This window comes from Microtus oregoni, unplaced genomic scaffold (assembly GCF_018167655.1).
Source record: "Microtus oregoni isolate MIOR12 unplaced genomic scaffold, Mior012 000000F_ref0000247, whole genome shotgun sequence".
NCBI lineage: Eukaryota > Metazoa > Chordata > Mammalia > Rodentia > Cricetidae > Microtus > Microtus oregoni.
In genome coordinates this window covers 61,401,290-61,406,973 of record NW_024543059.1, presented here as the reverse complement: position 1 = coordinate 61,406,973, position 5,684 = coordinate 61,401,290, and positions in this window count along the sequence as shown.

The window sequence follows — 5,684 nt, the reverse complement described above, 5'->3', positions numbered from 1 at the left end:
GTTTGCACATGCTAAGCGAGGTGGCCGCGCAAGGAGGGTATTTATGTGTCTGCTCCACTCAGGAATTTGGATGGCGACCAGAATATTTACATATATTTGATAGAGAGAAATACTGATATCAGTTGGTGACCTGCCTTATCCAATCTCCTTAGCCATTAAGTGACATGGGTTTTGTGGTGAATGCGTGTGTGGTAGTTTCTAAGACAGTGGACAGTGCGGAGCTGCTACAAAACATTGCTAGTCAAGCTCTGTTTGCATGAGTTTGCTTGTACAACTGTGAGTCTTCCAGTGCTAAAGGGGGGAATGAAGAGTCCCTGAACCTGCCAAAGACTACCAGAAAAACTGGCTAGTGGGAGGGAAACCACGGCTTTTTGCCATGTTTCTGCCTCCAACTGTTGATGATATTCCACTGTGCCAGCCCAGGCTTGCTGCGGCTTTTCCCGTAAAATCTTTCCGTATTATCTGTCCTGGAGCATCTAAGTGTTTTTTCAGCTTCCCTGAGTCATTGTTATTGTATTTTTTAAATATGTTTTTTTGAAATGTCTTATGGCCTTTCCTGTGAAATCTTTCCATATTATCTGTCCTGGAGCATCTAAGTGTTTTTCAGCTTCCGTGAGTTATTGTATTTTTTAATATATTTTTTGAGAGATTCTACATTTTATTACAGGACAAACCACACCACCAATTTAAACACGACCAGGTCTCCAGGTCAAATATTCAACCCCATCTGGTAGGACTGATGGATGGCCACGCTCCCATTTACACTCTCAGTCTTGCCTTGTGTGACTCCTGCAGGTCCAGCTTCGCTCTTCTCCAGGCACTTCTCTTGGATTTGACCTGATTGTCTCACCAGTTTTTATCCAAACCCATTGAGGACTAGGACGATTTTGCTTTTGTTTCTTGGTCGGGAATCACTTGAGTGTGAGAGGACGCGGTGAGAAGCCGAGTTAAGTGTATATGGCCAATGATGAAGGAGGGAGAGAGAGGAGCCTGTTACTGTAGCCTGTGTCCACCGATTAGACTCATTTTCACCTGCATGATGTATCTTCTTGCTACATTTAAAATTTTCTTGTTAACAAGAGATTATTTTCCTGAGTTTAGCTTCTCTCTGAGCCTCGATTTCCCTAACTTAGAACAAGGACACTGAAATCTGCTAAGAGACATTCTGTGAAGATTTAATGGCGTAGCATGTGAAGCTGGGTTTGGGGCCGTAGACTGCTGGGTTATAGGCGGAGTAGACCCTGTATCTTAAAGCCAGAAACAGCAAGAAAAAAATAACGATGGGTTTCCTGGGGTTATCCGCTATTAAGTGGTCAGCCCTGAAATCATATACATATAAGTAACACTAAATGGGCCAAGCAGGTTATATTATATATCTAGGCATCTATATAATAATATAAAAATAATAATAAAGAAAAAGAAACTGTGATGTTGAGAGGGAGCAAGGGGGTATATTTAAATAAAAAAACTTGAAGAAAAAGAAAACTGTATATGAAAGCAGTTTTTGTAAGTTCTGTGCAAACAAGGTCCTGAACACAGCAATAAATGTATATTGGCTGTTTATACTCATTCCTCTTTATTATTGTGAGAAAAGATGAGTGTTTCTTTGTGTCCTCTGGCCCCTGCCAGTGCTCTGTTCACCAGCAACCCAGCGCTGAGTGATGCCGGCGTTGTCCCCAAAGAACTCGGAGACTTGTTATGTGGGTTAGACTGGAATACAATAAGAAATGAAGAACAGAGCAAGCAGACTTCTGTAAGGGAATTATACCTCACCCCTCGGGGGCCCAGGATTGGGAAACTTTCAGGATGGAGGGAATCAGAAAGCCGTTGGGAGAGGACCATTCCTTAGAAACTGGAAGCCCAGAGAAGCTCATTTGTCCGAGTGAGTCTCAGAGGTGGGGAAATTTGGTATTTGGGGGGTGATTCAACCATAGAGTCTATATATTTAACACATATGCTGCATACCCTGATTTTCAGAAGTTAGACCAGAGGAATTAACCTTGAAAATCATTCTGAGTAGTTTCTTTGTTTGCTGGCTTCTATTTAAACAAAGATTCAAGAGACTGTAGATCGTTATGACGGTTTAGCATGAGGAAAACCAGACTTTCTGTTTTGTTTAAATATTGGGCCAAATAATGGACTTCCTTAGGCAGGTTTGCGTTAAAGTCTCATCTGTCTAAGTCTTTTAAAATAACTTAACTATTGATTCTGGTCAAGTTGCCAGCAGAAACCTTCCAATACCATCCTTCAGTTGGAGCTGAGCTCAAAAGTGGACAGCAAACTTAAAGGCCATGTTGTCACAATATCCTGGAAGTGGGATCTCTGTGTTAGTGACTTTATTAAATCACCTCTGTATTCTCTCCTGGATGCTTGCTTTGAAATGTGCTTCCCTACCTGGTCACACCCAGGATTCAAGACTAGAGATGACAACAAATCAGCTGTATACTTCCTTTTTTGTTTTTGAGACAATCTTTCATGTAGCCCAGGTTGACCTCTAACTTGCTATGTAGCTCAGGATATCTTTGAATTCTTGATCCTCCTGCCTCCTTCCCCGAGTGCTGGACTACTGAAGAGCACCGCTGTGCCCAGCAGCCCATCTTCGGAGAAGTCAAGTAGAACTGAGTCATGTATTTTCCAGTCCAGAATCAAACCCTCTCATTGAGAACTTAAAGTCTTATTTCAGTGAAAACCTTCTAAACAATACTTTTTGGGGTGCCTCTTTGGTTCTTTGTGCACCTGACTGCTTTTGTTTGTGTATTGGAAGCCTCCTTTGGTAACAGCTAATTTTAGGTGACGTTTAACCTGGGCTCTGGGATGCCCAGGTAACTGCTGGAATGCTGTCCCTGGGGTTATGTACAACAGTAGACCTGAGTGAAGATTGCCTTCCCTCATCCAGTGTCTTGAGAACCCATGAAGAACACAGCGCAAGAAAATGGACTGGAGAGATGGCTCAGCGATTAAGAGCACATACTATTCTTGCAGAGGTCCTGGGTTCAGTTCCCAGATACACGTCAGACACTCCCGTCCATTTTTAACCCTAGCTCCAGGGAATCCAATGCCGATGGCCTCCCTGAGCACCCAAACTCATTTGCATACACCCCTACATACACATACATAATTAAAAGTAATAAAAAGAAATTTTAAAAACATAGAGAGCCGGGCGGTGGTGGCACATGCCTTTAATCCCAGCACTCGGGAGGCAGAGGCAGGCGGATCTCTGTGAGTTCGAGACCAGCCTGGTCTACAAGAGCTAGTTCCAGGACAGGCTCCAAAGCCACAGAGAAACCCTGTCTTGAAAAACCAAAAAAAAAAAAAAATTAAAAACATAGAGAAAGGGAACTCTATTCTCTGTCTGGCATGGAGACACTTATTTTCTCTTGTAAGAATCAGTATGAAATGTTGGAAGCACCAAATGAAATAACTTAGGGAAAATCCTTCAGGCAGGATTTTGACACTCTTTAAAAAAACCTCACTAAGTATTATTCATTATTATTAACCATCATATGGTGTTGTAAGTCTGAATGTTGGCACAAAATGATTGCTAATTAAAATTTGTTCTCATGGCTTTATTTTGTAGACCTGTAAATAGAGTCTTCAGGGTTTGTGCAGGGAATGGAAAGTCCCCGAGCCTTCCTGAGAATAGAGGAAAGCCCTGCTGTGGCAGCGGAACCGCAGCTTTTCTGCATGCTCCTATCTTCAGCTGTTGGGAGTGCCCCACGCTCGCTAGCCCAGGCTTGGTAAAGCCTCATCTGTAGGATCTTCCCACATCATCTTCATTAGGGACAGCTGCTCTTCCCGTCTTGAGTCACTGTACTGCATCCCGCCTGTTTATCTTGGGCTAGTTTGTTAAAACATAACATATCACCTGAGCAGCTCATACACTCCATTACCAGCTAGGAAACCCCCTCCCGAGCCCACACCTTTAACCTCTCTCATTCTCTTTATTTTTTTTTAGCTGTAAAATGAGGACAACAGTTTCTTTCTAAAAGCAAATGTTACAAAAGTTAAAGCGTGAAGCATTTGCTGGCCTACACTGCTGGCTTATGTATGTAGTGAGACCATGTTTAAAAAAAAAAAGCCAAAGCCAACGTAAGAAATAAATAGTTAAATGAATGAATGAGTGAATGAAAAGAAAAAAGTCAAAAGAGCACGTGGGACAGCATGTGTTCCCTCAAACCCCAGTAAATCGTGGTGCTTTTGACCCACACGGAAGAAGATGAGTTTGCTTCTCTGTGTTCTGTGCCCCTTCCCAGTACTCCTTACACGTACAGAATGGAGTTAGTGTGGACATTCCTTTGACAGGACCTGAAGACTGGCTTCATGGGTTAAATTGGGATAAAATAATATTTAAAATACACAACAGCACGAGAGAAGTTCTGTAGAGAGTTATAACACAGCACCAGGGAACCCAGAGTCAGAGGACAGTTTCTTAAGTGGAAGAGAACCAGGAAGCAGCCTTTGGGGTGGAAACTGAAGCTGAGGGAGGGAAGATGTCATAGGTGACGGCTGCAGACAGGGTAACTGAAGCTGAGGGAGGGAAGATGTCATAGGTGACGGCTGCAGACAGGGTAACTGAAGCTGAGGGAGGGAAGATGTCATAGGTGACGGCTGCAGACAGAGTAACTGAAGCTGAGGGAGGGAAGATGTCATAGGTGACGGCTGCAGACGGGGTAACTGAAGCTGAGGGAGGGAAGATGTAGGTGACCACTGCGGAAGGCGACCTTCGGTTTCATCACAGGCCATTCAACTTCAGTTTGATTTACTTCTTCATGACAGAGTCTCTCTAAGTAGTCCTGACTGTCCTGGAACTCAGCAAAGATGTGCCTGCCTCAGCCTCCAGGGAGCTGGTATTAAAGGCTTGGGTCACTATTCCCGAGCCTTCAGCCGATCTGAAAATGTCATATGACACAGAAGGTGTTTCCAAAAGACACCCAGAGAAGACTAACCTTGAGAAACATTGAGAGTAGTTCCTTTTGTCTCCTTTTAAACAGATGTCCTCAGCCAAAGGGTCAAGAGAATGTGGACTGCTTTGATAGGTTTCGACTCTGAGAAAAAGACTGCCTTTTTAAATATGAGGCAATGCTCAGCTGCCACTAGGCTTTTGGTATGGTTTGAATATGGCTTGTTTTCTATAAAACCCATCTTACAATGATGCTGAGAAGTGATTGTGCGGTGATTAGGAAGCCTTTGCTTGAGCCGGTCTTTCAAGAACGGATTGGCTCCTGCGAAGGCAGGCTATCACAACGTGAGTCTGTTTCTTATCTTTGGCTTCTCCCACAGGCTTGTACTTGTCCTTAATCTGCATCAAGAGCTGAAGCTTCACCATGGGCCCCTGCCAGAGGCTGCCTCCCAATCTTAGACTTCAGGTCTCCAGAACCACACCCCTTTATACCTTATCCACTCTCAAGTGGTCCGTTGGGTGACAGAAAAGAGATTACTACAACCAAATAATTTGCCCACCTATGTATTTTGCCTGCTTTTCTTTTGCTTTCTAATTTTAAAAACAATCACAGAGAACATATCATCACGCCTGAGCATATTTGAAAGTTTTCTTTTTGGAGACAGGATCTTGTGTACTGGGCTATGCAGTTTAGTCTCACTTCCCATCCTCCTTCCTTCATACCTAATTGCTGAGCTCACCGCCACGCACCACCATATCTAGTCAGGTTTTTCTTAAAAGGTTT